The sequence below is a fragment of the Haliaeetus albicilla genome, chromosome 25 (assembly GCF_947461875.1).
Source record: "Haliaeetus albicilla chromosome 25, bHalAlb1.1, whole genome shotgun sequence".
NCBI classification, from domain to species: Eukaryota; Metazoa; Chordata; class Aves; order Accipitriformes; family Accipitridae; genus Haliaeetus; species Haliaeetus albicilla.
Genome location: NC_091507.1, coordinates 20,949,855 through 20,964,453, shown reverse-complemented (window position 1 = coordinate 20,964,453; position 14,599 = coordinate 20,949,855).

Sequence of the window (14,599 nt, the reverse complement as noted above, 5' to 3'; positions counted from 1 at the left end):
TCATCCTGAAGTATTGTTACAGCTCTCCAATTTACAAGCTAACTTCTGCTGGGACTTTGCAAACAGTACCTATAAAACCATACATGGGGGAAGATACGGGACATCAGGAGAAAGAATATCCCCAGGATGGGAAAGAAGGAGCCCACAGGAAGGAAGATGGAGGTATGGTGGTTGCTGTGCTACCCTATCAGAGGGGCAGGTAATGAAAAACTTCCATGCCTGCTGTTGTTCCAGCCTTCATGCACCGTTTCTAACTGGAGCAACCAAAGAAAAGTTAAATGAGGAAGGAAAGCTGGAATGGAACATCCTGGTCACCTCCACATCCGGCATTGTCCTCTGTTTCCTTATTATCCAAATATAACCCAGATTTATTTCACTGTGGTATTTTCTTTTGAATCAGCAGATTCTTTTTTTTTTTTTTTTAATTAAAGCAAATCTTGCCAAAGCTGTAGGAAAACTTACAAGCTCAAGAAAAAGGGTAATGATTACTGCCATTATATATGTATGTAGAAGTGATATACTATGACGTCCTAGCAATTCACCTGCCTGAAAAAAAGAAAAAAAAGGAGGTAATATTATCAAAACCATAGGAAAGTAATAATTTTCTTATAAATATATATTTAAATAATGCTGAAATCCTTCTTCAGCCTACAGAAGCTTGACATTTACATACATTGTTAAAGGAACAGAATTAAAACCTTCTTCGGTAAAAACAGAGATGCAGCTTGTGAAGTGAATCACAGCTACTTTTCTGCAGTGTTTTCTCATAACATTTTTTGAGACCATTAAGAATCTGATAAAAGCAATCCAGAAACAGATGAGAAAGATTTTTTGCTCTTTCTTACCTATTTCTTTGATGCCCATGACCAACAGAAAATTAATTTTGCATTCTGCATCAACCAGCAAATTTTGAGTCTCATTTCAATTTTAAAGCTTGTAGTTTTCTTCATGAATTAAATATGGCACCTAGTAACACAATGACTACAGTAAGGCTGGAATTTTAGTTCCCATAATACATTGATTAAACTCTGCCCTCAAGAGTTTCAGTTTTCAGTATGACAAAGGTTGCTTTGATTATCTCACATCTGCATTATCTATGTATTAGGGCTTAAGTACAGTGCCATGATTTGGAAGGCATGTGGAACCGTGCCTGTCATATATAATCTATACACATACGCACAAATCAAAGCCCATTGAGCTGGATTCCCTGGTGCCTCCCTGGAGCTCAGCTGGCATAGCTGCACTGAAAATTGGTCCCATTATTAGGAGACAATCACTTCTTGCCTCTGCCTTCCCCACCCCCTCCGGTTGTCCTTCATGGGGCCGCTTGCTGCGTCGTTTGTGAGCTGCCAGCGCTTTGTTGCGGTGACTGCGGCCTTTTAATTGCTCCTGCCACTTTGCTAACACTGTTGGAAACAGAAGCATTTGCTGGAACAGCGTATTATTGATAATTGGTTTAATTTGGTCTCCCCGTCTCTGCCAGGCTTCCATCCAACAGAAGCTTGCAAAGCAAACCCAGCTGAGCTCTTTAACAGTCTACATAGCACAAGCTTCATTTCACTTCTAGACTCCTTAGCTTGAAGCTTAGCACAAATCAGAATACATACTAACAGGTTACAGTGCAAGAAAGTGCGGTCTTAACCAGGCATAGCTCTCATCTTCCAGAGGAGAACACACCTTGGATTTTGGGCCAGCTGCGACATAGCAAATGGGGTGCAGCCGTAGCTTGGACACACTTACATAAACACCCGTGAAAACACACACCGAAAGACAAGCGAAGAGGGTATAAAGCCTCAGGAAATACTGGTTACCCACTAGTCAGAGTCGCTGCAGCTTTTCAAGTTGATGTCTTTTGCGGCAGTTCAGTCTCCTTTTTGCTAAGCTTGTTCGTACAGCCTTGAAAGCAAGCTCCTTATGTGAACTTAAAGTTCAAATTACTTCATCTTTGCTGCCGTTTTAACCTGAGTTAGTTAGCTTTGGTTACCTGATTTGAGTTAAAGCTTAGACTTCTTAACTGTGTTTTACAGTACTGATACATCCTATATCACACTTCTAGAATATATTAGCAGCCATTAGCTAAAGCATTTCAGTATCACAGCTACATCCTAGGCTGGACAAAATGTGACTGATAGATTAAAAAACATGAAATGACACACAGGTTGGCAGACACACGATGAGGATACAGACCACCTGTCTGGTTCAAATTAATTGTCGGTGCAGATGTACATGGAGGCAGCTCTCTATTCATCGGATTAAGTTAGAACATCAGCTGAAGTGAGCCTTTCCTCAACTGTGAAAAATCAAAGTGATATTGGCAAACTCTTGATGGCATCAGCTAAAAATGATACAAAACACAGATGACATTATAATACTAGTCATGAAGACCTGCAAAAGTTTGCAAATCTTCAGATATGGGAAAAAAAAAAAAATTCATATTTACCTTTGCTGGAAAACATCAGACAAACAAAATTCCAGCAAACAGGTGCAAGTGCATTGAGCTAGTCTGGACTTGAATCAAGACTGATTTCAAGTACGTTAGAGATCAAATCTGAATGTTTTGCACAACTCGTTTCAGGCTTTGATTTTGTGAGCTGAAGGCAAGAGCCCATTTCCTCTATGCTGAGTGCAACTAATAACAGCTGTAAAATGGTGCTGGCTGCCTGACAGGGCATAATACTTTTATCCTCTGACCTTTCTGAGAAAAGGACCAAGGGTGGCATAGATGCACACTTGCACATTTTTTCCATCATATAACATGTTATCCTGATGCAACTAATTATTACACTGTAAACACAATTTTATTTTGATGTTTATAATTTCTCAGAATAATAAACACTTTCTGCTACTGAGTTTGTAAATACATACACTTTGTAAAAATCTTTCTTGTAATTCAGTCTTCTTATAAGGACAATATTTTGCATGCTGTGTTACCTCCAGTACCAGAAGTAGACATTAGAGTTCAACGTACTTGGTCTGTGTGTTCTGTGCAATGAACATTCTCACTACAAGATACATGGCCTCTATGCCAAACCCCCTTGGAAGTTGTGGGAAAAAAAAAATATCTCAGATTTGGAAGTTTGAATTAGATGCCCAAATAAAATATCTTGTTTTCAAAGACACCCAGCATTTCCAGATGAAAAGCAAACCAAAAAAATCAAGCCTTCTTTTGTTGGCTGTCTAAATATGGTTCTAGATCTTAATTAGATAATCAAATTTGAATTAAAATGTTTGCCTCCATTTAAAAAATGTTGTTCATCTGACCACACTTGTAATGGCAAACAGCTCAAGCCACTAAAATCAAAGGGTAGGCTAATTGTATTAGGTTAAAGCATGCAAAGACTTGACTTTACAAGCCCTTCACACAGAAAACTCCCACTGCTTACAGGATCAGGGCCTTACATGGAGATCTGAGACCTTCCTAGTTCTTTCAGTTCTTTTTTTGATGCTGCAAGAGCTAAGTTGCCATCTGGCACAGGCTTGCAGCAGCTGCATGAAATAAACTCAAGCAAACATATTGGCACAGGTGTGATTAACAATTAGAGGGGCCAAGTACTGCATAGTAATTTATCTAAACAAAAGCTCGTGGAGAGTCCGCACCTCTGAGTACACGTCACATCCCACCTTTTCAGCTCTAGAATTTATTCTTCAACCTTAGTGGTCTGGAGAAGGCTTCATCAAATCACTGCTCCCAAACATAGCGGGGTTAAACTTTTAAGATGAAACTTTTCCCCTTAAACCATGCATGGTCTGGTTAACATATATGTGTATCTCACTAAAAAAGTTCTTTTGATAAGTTCAGTAAAAAGCTTGGATTTTTCTAGTTTACTTGAATTTACTAGTACTTTTAAAGCTGCCCCCCCAATAAGTGTTCCGTTTAACATGAAATACAATTTGGCTCAATTATGCAACTGAAGAAATAAACTTATTTGCACAGAAGAAAGCAATAAACAGTTCACAATTTGCAAAAGTTATTTTAATGGCCTTAGAAAGACTGGGAAATTACTAAGTATAGTTATATTGTTCATAAAAGTGACTGGGATCTTTGTAGATCTTTCCATGTGTTGAGCAAATCTCTCAAATAGAATTATTGAAACATTTAGGTTGGAAAGGACCTTTGAGATCATTGAGTCCAACTGTTAACCTAACACTGCCAAGTCCACCACTAAACCATGTCCCTAAGCACCACATCTATATGTCTTTTAAATACCTCCAGGGATGGTGACTTCACCACTTCCCTGGGCAGCCTGGTCCAATGCCTGACAACCCTTTCAGTGAAGAAATTTTTCCTAACATCCAATCTAAACTTCCCCTGGTGCAACTTGAGGCCATTTCCTCTCATCCTATCACTTTTTACTTGGGAGAAGAGACCGACACACACCTCACTACACCCTCCTTTCAGGTAGTTGCAGAGAGTGATAAGGTCTGCCCTTAGTCTCCTTTTCTCCAGACTAAACAACCCCAGTTCCCTCAGCCGCTCCTCACAGGACTCGTGCTCGTGCTCTAGACACTTCAAGAGCTTCATTGTCCTTCTCTGAACACACTCCAGCATCTCAATGTCTTTCTTGTAGTGAGGGACCCCAAACTGAACACAATATTCGAGGTGTGCAGCCTCACCAGTGCCGAGTACAGGGGGACAGTCCCTTCCCTAGTCCTGCTGGCCACACGATTCCTGATACAAGCCAGGATGCCGTTGGCCTTCTTGGCCACCTGAGCACATGGCTGGCTCACATTCAGCTGACTCTTGACCAACACCCCCAGGTCCTTTTCTGCTGGGCAGCTTTCCAGCCACTCTTCCCAAGCCTGTAGCGCTGCATGGGGTAGTTGTGACCCAAGTGCAAGACCTGGCACTTGGTCTTGTTGAACCTCATACAACTGGCCTCCACCCATCGATCCAGCCTGTCCAGATCTCTCTGTAGAGCCTTCCTACCCTCAAGCAGATCAACATTCCTGCCCAACTTGGTGTCATCTGCAAACTTAGTGAGGGTGCCCTCGATCCCCTTGTCCAGATCATTGATAAAGATATTAAACATATATTTATATGTGGAGGAAAAGACAGTTTCTCTTTACATCACAGAAGTATGTTCTTCCTAGGCTCCACAGGAGGAATTTTTATCCCATGGAAGTGAAATGCATAGCTCTTTTAAAGCCCAGCTACTTGTGTCTTGCTTGCAGAGAGTGACCATGTTAATTTGACTGTGATGAACATGTGAAGTTCTAGAAAGTGGTTGTCAAATCCTCAGTTTCCGCAAGGCTAAACAATTCAACTTAGTTGAGTCCGTTAAGACTGAAAGCCCAGATACCAGACTGAGTTCATTCAGAAGAAAGCACAGGCTGTTTAGATTTGAGAGATCGGATGGGAAGATAGAGGAAGCTGCCCCATGTGCGTGGTTTTCTGTTTAGACAGGGCTACCAACTCTACTCCTTTCATCTCTCACCCTGCTGCTTTGAGGATTAAATTACCACAACTGCACACATGCAGTGACCATTACCTGTGATTCTTGTGCAGAGCAACCCTGCTCTGTACGCACAATGAAACCATTACCCAGGCACATCAGACTCACCCGTGGTAACTGACACATTTTGGACACTCGGAGTTACCGTGCTTACTCAGCACAAATATATGTCCTTGAGCAGTAAGCCTGGAGTACCCTGAACATGCACAAGGCCTAATGCCCATCCACAATCAGTATCACAAATGCAATAAGTCTCGCAAGTTCCTACCGCGCTGTTGAACAGAAACATAAGCAAGGCATGTTAGCTGGGTCTGCGTCCCGAGTGTCCAAGTAATTTACACTGCCAGTAGAAAATGCTGCCAGAGGCGCTGTGAGTCAGGGCATCCCTCCTAACAATGAACACAAGAAAACAGAGCATCTCTGAGCAGGTCCTGCCTCCCAGACCTTTGGGTCAGATTGTGATAATCCCAGTGCAAGAGAGAATAATTTACAGTTTGGTCCAATGAGCCACATAAAGCTCAGTGAGATCCCCTGTTCCCAGCCTCAGTCCTTTCCTATCAGCCGCTGCCAGGCAGGAGGATTGGAAACAGAACAGCATGCAGAAACTGGCTCTATGGCAGCTGGGAGCTTTCCTCCTCCAGGGGAATTCCTTACTGGCCATTTGCAATCACAACTCAATCCCCTGCATCAACTGAAAAATGAAGACTGATAAACTAGAGAACGTTGGTGATGAGAGACAGAACCTGGGACCTCGCTGCAAGTCGCTCCTCAGCTGCACAGGCCCTCCCTCCAGCCATAACCTTCTGGATCTGTAAGATCTCCAAGCAGGTTTTGGTCAAGGTCCAGGTAAATATGAAGATTTGTACGCACCATGAAGTCAGTTGAATGATGTCCAGTCAAGAAGTCAACAGGTCTTGGCTTTCCCAGAACCAATGTGAGGCATAACGCATGCCAAAGGTGAGTCAGTTAGCAAAAGTAACACATACCGAGGCCGGTTTGCTGTGCTACCAAAAAAGTGCATTAATCTAGAGGCTAGAACAATCAAGCCAGCAGTTAGGAAAAAAAGTACCTCTTAAGACTCATGCCAAACCAACAGAAATGCCACTTACATTCTACAGCTAGCATCCAAATAACTGATCACTTTTCATCACGAAGAAACATGTTGCTATTGCCCAAGGCAAGCATAAAATCTACTAAGGAACCAAATGGGAACAAATGAGATATTAAGCCTGAACTTGACAAGCAACATTCCAGTTCCTGCCATATTTTTTGGTGAGGTGTGTATTAGGAAGGCAGATTATTCTATGGAATTTGTTACTTTTCTGTGACATTTATTTAACTGTAGCAAAGTGCAACCCAGAAGATCAGGACAGGATTTCTCTCTCTGGCCTTTGAAGGACAGGTAGGGTGGCCTAGGTTAATATACGGAGGAACGCAGCTTAGGGTCTCTCTTGACTTTTTTTATTTATTTTGGCAGAGAGGGATGAGCAGGTATGTATACACCCATGCATACCTCCTTGCAAGTATTGGGAGCTAGGATAAATTGAGAAATACTACAGGCAGAAATGAAATTAAGCAATTTTAAAAGTGTGTTAACACAATGATCATGGGACCTGCTTTGAAAGAATATGTTGTACAAGAACATGGTACTTACTCTTAGCCCAGGAAAAATTTCAGCTGTGGTACAAGCTCTTTTGTTATCAATATGAATAGTGAAGTATGCTGACATTTTCTTCACCAGCTCATAGGTAGACTCTAATAAAACAAGCTAAATCATTCCTATGGTAAAGGCAGCTAGTCACCACAGCTCCAATAATGTTACTTCTCTGTTTTCTAAAAGCAGTGGAAAAGTATCCTCAGCTTCTGTGAGCACAGTGAATTAAATTGCTAAGGGATTACAGACTAGCAGCATTTCTAGGACCAAATTAATCACACATACCTCCATTCACTCTAGAAGGTCCCTGGGCAACTTTTCCAACTCCTTCCTATCTATAGTGAGAGCTCAGTGTATTTCTCCCTCCTCCTGTCATGTTTGTTTCTCCCAACAGCGTTGCTTCTTTCCTGTCTGAAGACAAGTAGTTCATGGTGTTACATCAAATTCTGAGCACAGGTGAGTTAAGGGTCCTATAAACCATCCATCAAAACCAGGTTTTTGCTCTGCAGACATTTGTGGAAGTGGTTGAAGCTGTGATTGCCTCTCGTTTCCAATCTCTAATGCCCAGACCATTACAGTTCTGCCCACTGATGCCTAAAACATTCCCTAAAATATTTGCATTGATTAGACATAGCTTTTAAAAACTAATACATCCAAGCTGACAGACAGATGATAACAACTGTGCGGCCTCACAACCTTGACCAGCAAACAAAATAAAGGCATCGTAGCAAAGCCTTGCTATAACTAGTTGCCACAGTTTCAGCTTTCCTCATAGCAACAATCACAGATTGCCACACTTTGGGGCAGGGCTCCTTTTTTTCCACTGTTTATTTAATTTCAGTTTGGAGATGTCTAAAATCAGAAAAAAAAAGTCAGCAGTTCAGCACTCAAGGTTGCAAAATGCCAGGACCACCTGAAGCTTCCCATATCAGCATTTATACAAGGTGCCATTCTTTCATCCTCCCCAGTGCTGAAGAGGAACAGAACAGACAGGAGGAAAATATTGCTTAGGAGCCCCTTGCCTGACATGTGCAGCAAGCACATACTCCTGCGTTTTGTAAGCAGACCTGTCAAGTCTCGTGCATAAAAGTCATTCAGCTGACCTCTGTCTCTATTTATCACAGTGCACCAGCAACTCACCTACTCCAGACCAGTGGTCCTGGAGCAGCAGAGAGGTGGTTGCACTGTAAAGCAGCAAAGGCTGTGCCTCCCACTAGGTCTCTTCCCTCCCTTCCTCCCAATACACAAGCCAAAAGGACTCATGCTGGAAGAGACGCTTTCTAAGGTTGCAGCTTTCCCCTGCAGTACATCGTGATCGCATAATATGATATTGCTGAGGAAAGACATACAACCCAAAGAGGTGTGCCCTCACAGTACAAGCCAGTGCCTGCAGCTTCACACACTGAACAAGATGAAAATAATAAAGGCTATAGAAAGCGTTCTAATTTCCCATGCAACTCAGGACAAAGACTTGAGGCTGATGCAACTCTCATCTCTCATTAATCTAAAAAACAAGAGGAGGTCATTTTCAAACTTAAAATATGTGTGAAGAATTCATTAATCGCTGTTAAAAAATAAAATACCCAAGAAATAGGGCTCTGTCTGCTTAGCCATGCCAAACAGGAGCTAAAAGTACCGGTTCTGCAAGAGGCATCCTCAGCCCCTGCTGACTAATTTGACTCTGTGGCACTTCAGGTACTGCGCAGTGGTTGCTGTTTGGTTCCATGAATCTAGACTGAGACAGGGCATTTATCTCAGTTTGCTCATCACAAAGAGACTAAAACTACTTGTAAGATCATTGCATGCTGTGACAAATGAGCGTGGAAGAGTGCAAAACACAAGTTATGCCTCTCTAAAGACTGCTCATAAATCAGAAGATACCCCCCCCCCAGTTAAGTCTTCGTATCCATTTGTTTATTTTCCTTCCAGGTGAAATAAAATAGCCAGAGAAATAAAACACGGCCAAGTCTTGGAATGGTCAATATATGGATGTGAGGAACACAGGTTCAGTTTGTAAATAAACTGCCCCAAGACTCATTATAATCACGTCTCACAGTGACCTCTAGTGTCCTTCGGCAGCATCTTTGCTTTTTCTTGGGTGTTTGTTAGGCAAAGAATATCCAACAAACCAGACTGAAATGAACCTGCCTTTATACTGCAGGACCGAATCAATGCTCAACCTCTGTCGCGGATGAGTGAAATGCACTTCAGTCGAAAGAGAGAAGCAGCAATGCTGCTTACCTCAATGTTTTATTGAGGTAAAATAATAGTTTGACAGAGTTCAATAAATTTGATGTAATTTAACAAAGTTCAACAGTATTTTAACAAAGTTCAGTAAGTTTGATGGCAAGGTTCTAAATAAATAAATAAACAAAAGAATGAAAAAACATTTTTTAAAAAAAGAAAAATTATCAGAATTACCTATTCTACTGTGTATTTTACTTTGGTACTTACATAGCAATTTGGATCAATAGAAGAGTTAATGATATGACACATTTCAAAAAATCACTACCTAATACATATCTCCACACATTTATTAGACCTATAGTGGAAAATAAACTACAAATGCCATCCTGCTTTAAAACAAACAACGAGAAGAGAAGAGAAGAGAAGAGAAGAGAAGAGAAGAGAAGAGAAGAGAGGAGGAGAGAGGAGGAGAGAGGAGGAGAGAGGAGGAGAGAGGAGGAGAGAGGAGGAGAGAAGAGAAGAGAAGAGAAGAGAAGAGAGGAGAGAAAAGAAAAGAAAAGGAAAGAAAAGAAAAGAAAAGAAAAGAAAAGAAAAGGAAAGGAAAAGAGAAAAGAAAGAGAGAGAGAATACACAATAATGGTTATGAAAAAGAGAAGTGTTTTCACTCTGCAGGTAACTACTGAAAGCTCAAAACACCTCTGAATCTCCCAGTGTCATTTTCCACTTAGACTAAGGATCAATTTCTATGTTTTCAGTTTTCCAAAAGACATCAGAAATTCACACGCACAAATCCACCAGCTATTTCAAGACTTGTACAGTAACACTAGAGGGCAGGAGAACAGCTTTTAAATCAAAGTCTTGCAATTTCAGCAGTTAATTTTCATCTAGCTAAAGGTGTGTCGAGGAATTCCTCTTTCATAAGGGAACAAAATGGAAAGAAGGTATTTCTGTTCTTATAGACTACTCACATCTGCTAAAAGTATAATGATTTTTATTCCCAGGTACTAGCACAAGCTGTTCTTCAGATTCACTGGCCTTCCTTCCCCATCCATGTGCTGAGGACCATCAGGTTCTGCTCTCACAACTAATTTCCTTGATACAGACAATCAAGATGAACAGCCTCTCCTGGGTCAAAAGTATCTCTGACTGTTGTACAAAGAAGATGTGATCATATTTAGCCTCAGTGAGAATTAGTGTATTTCACCGAACATAATATTTCACAGAATCACAGACTGGTTGAGGTTGGCAGGCACCTCTGGAGGTCATCTTGTCCAACCCCCCAGCTCAAGCAGGGCCACCGAGAGCCAGTTGTCCAGACAGCTGTGGAATATCTCCAAGGACAGAGATTCCACAACCTCCTTGGACAACCTGTGCCAGTGCTCGGTTACCCTCACAGTGAAAAAGTGTTCCCTGAAGTTCAGATGGACCCTCTTGTCTTTCAGGTTGTGCCTGTTGCATCTGGTCCTGTCACTAGGCACCAGTGACCACAATATTTATTTATTTATAAGATGCAGAGACATGCACAACTATCTGTCATATCAGAGCATTTTTTAATCTGCAAGTTGGCACTACAACAAAGAAACCAAAACCAGTTTAGAACCTCAGGTTAGGAACTTCTGCAGTAGCCAGCACTATCTTAAAATGGGAGTGCATAGGGCCCCCAGAACAAATCACAGGCTCAATAGTCAGTCACAAGAAAAAGCATGCTCAATTCTCACTCCTACATGACACAAGTGTCTAGGGATGCAAGATGAAGAGGGGATTCACACCATGAGCACAAATCTGTCAAAATGCAAATGTGATTATGCAAAATACCAAATGCACCTGCAAGAACAGTTGTGGCAATCTATCTAATATTTAGATAACACGTGAGTTTTTGTCTACTTGTCGTGGGAACATGTTCTTTTTTTTTTTTTTTTGGCTAAAAAGTTTCCATGAAATGGTGAAGTGCTTCTCTGACATGCATACTGATGTATGGTTCAGTACGCAACGTTCAGTATAAGGACTGCAAAGTGATTAAAGCAGTTTTGTTATTTTGGAAGATAAATAAATAAATAAAAATAAGTCCTGGCAAGAGATTCAAGGGATTAAGTTTAGCATCTCAGTAGAGCAGATGATTAGTCAAAAATACTGTTTTCATCCTCTGAAATTAAATTCTCATCCATTTCAGCAGAACAACGAAACCATACAAGAAAATAGAATCTGCATATACTGTTATCATCACGTCTTTGAAAACCTATAAGCTTCAGAGCAACAGCAATGATAGGAGCTAAAAGACAACCTTCAGAGGGTAATGATAGTAACAACAATAAACATGGGGAGGGAAAAAAAAGGCAACAAAAACTCATTCCAAAGATGCTACAAAACTGCTTTTCAAGGAAATCAAAAGTTGAAGCATACATACTTACATTCATTTCAGCTATTTTCTGTTTCGCATGTGTTACATCTCACGCAGCCATTGATTCCATTTCTTTATAGAACTGAAGGATACAAGTGCCAAGGTATAACATCGTGGTGTAAGAAGGCTGCATCTGTCTGGTACAGTGACCTGAGAAAAGCAAAAGTTGTTTTCTGTATATGATTCTTTCAAACATTGCATCTTAGTAGCAAAATAATCAAAGTCCATATTTCTCTAAGAAGAAATGCCAACAAACTGGATTTCACATTAGCTAACCAGAAAACAAGTCATGGATTTTCTTGTCCATGCTCGTGATGAACTACAGCGGTGAGCAGTCCTCTTCACAGTTAAGGGAGATTAATAACAAGCTGTACAGCTGCTCAAGCTACAGTCCGTGCAATACGTGTTAAGTCTCATAGTCAACAGATAAAGTTTTCACATTACTCACTACTTCACTGTCCCAAAGTCTAGAGAGCAAACTCTTAGCGAAGCAGGCATATTCTTATAATACACAGCATGCACATTTCAAGTAAACATTGGTATTTTTACTTCAAATGAAAAGTCAGACTGATCAAAACCATGCCCTAAGCCCCAAAGCTCTTAAAATATCGGAGCACATGTATGTTGCATTACTTATGGTTCATAAGCATGTTCTAGTCTGCTTCCTCCCTTCTCTTGCATCCAACTATCTGACTGCTTTCTGCTCCCACACCTGCTCCCATTCTGCTGTGTTGAACAGTAAGAGCTACCGTTATGGCATGCAAAATAATTTTTTGGTTCCAGATTGCTCTGCTGCAGCCCTGAGCATGAAAACATACATACACACCTGAGCTACCCCTCTACATCTTTCAGTTCTGGGAAATGGGGAGAAGATATTTTGAAAAGGTCAGTCTGCTAAGTCCCACTACAAGGAGGACTTTACAGACTATTTTTGGAACCTAGATGCCCAGCACACGTGTAGACACACAGGACAGGATTCATGTCCCTAAACATGGGCATCTAGTATCATTTTAGGTATTACTGTGAACTCATCTGGCCTCCCAACCCCAGACCAGGCAGGGCAAGGCTCTTCAGCACACTAGTCCCATACAGATGTCACAGATACTCCACAGCAACCGAGATAATACTCAAATTTAACTACACGCCTACATGTGGAGAAATGAACCGAGGTCCTAGGGCAGACTCCATTTGATATTAAGATACATACATTTGTGTAACTATGAGATAGGTGCTTAAAATCTCATTCGTGTCAGTAGAAATCTAATTAACACAATCAATGGAGTCCAGAGAGCCAGTCAGCTCCCCCTAATGCAGACACCTGGGTTTGGTCAGCTGAATTTTTTTTTTTTTGCTCCACTGACAACAGAAACTTCTAGGAAAATGGCAAAAGCTAGACTGATGGCAAAGCAAGCCAAGAGCATCTCATCTGCCTCCCAGTACATCTAGCTTGGCTCACCACCTTTACTATTTTTGGACTATGGCTACATAAACACCGCAAGAGAAGAGGTGTATTACTTTGCATACTGGCCAACATAATCAATTCAAGTGCTTCTCAAGAGAAATCTAAGGGATATAACATTTAAAAGAAAATCTTAATGAAGCAGAAAATAACTCTTAGTGCTAAGTCTTACTTCTACACATACTCATACAATTTCTTTAAACTTACATAAAGAGGAGCCTAATTGTAATCAGTAGCACAGCTTTGTAATAAAAGTTGCCTTTTGTGGTGCAAATGTTTATTTCTTTGTCAGTATTAAAATTTATCCTGCAGGCTTTACATTTTATTGTAAACAGCATGAAGAAGCGAAAGAAAATTGCATTTTCTTCATTTCCTTAAAACATTTCCTCAAAACGTTTCCTCTTTGTTGGCTTCTGAGCAAGAAGGATTAAACATCCTTAAGCTCATCATTGGCATCTCCAATAGCCATAATGGAGTAATACTGCATGTATGAAAGACAGAAATGAGCATTAAAGAGACCACTCTTCTAAAATTAAACTCTTGGAAAAAAACAAAGCCAAATGTGATCTTGGTTATTCTGATACATTCAATGGGACTCACTCATCACCAATGAATCAAAACCTGCTGCAGAGAACAAATATTCTTTTTTTGAAGAAGAAAAGAACCAAGATTCTTTATGTTAGAAAAAAAGACCTCAAGAGCAATAGGTTTGTATCATCTAGATAACCCCAGGAAGAAGAGTGTTCTACAAGCAGCAGACCCAATAAAGGCTGGTTTCTTATGGACTGAGCCACCTGCTCCCCCCAAACGATTTGCCAACCCCCGGCTTCCCTTTCTTCACAATACCTTCAGTCCCTGTCCTCCCATGTCCTTGAAGCCTCCTGACACATCCTCTGATTGCAATCCGGAGCCATACACACCCTTACTGGACTGCTGGCAGGCCAAATGGAGCAGATAACCACTTAGTTGAGGCTGCAGCCTTCCTTGGGGGAAAAGGGGCATTCATCCAGCTTGCTCTAATCTTGCCACTGACTTTCACAAAACTTGTAGGAACTAACTTGGCTATTGGAGACCTCTGTTTGCCTGTCAAACTTGCTTGACGGTGACTAACAGGATGAAAGATGTTGTGGAAGAGGCAGGACTGATTTACAGCACAGTTGTGCAAGCCAAGCTAAAATAACAGAGGCAAAAATTAAATAAAGACACTCAGTTTAATTGCAGATTGCTTTCTTGACAGCTTGTGCAGTTCATGGTGGGCAATCAAATAATAGGAGATCGGATACAGAAAGTAATGCCATGCTATTGAGCCTAGAAGTAGAAGAGATGATACTGTTTCTATATGAAAAGGCAGGAATTCTGTTAGATAACTGAAGAATGCTGTTGGGAGAAATGAAAAAGCCAATGGCTTTGCTTTCCATCCTTCTCCACCTCCGTGCATGCCATGGATG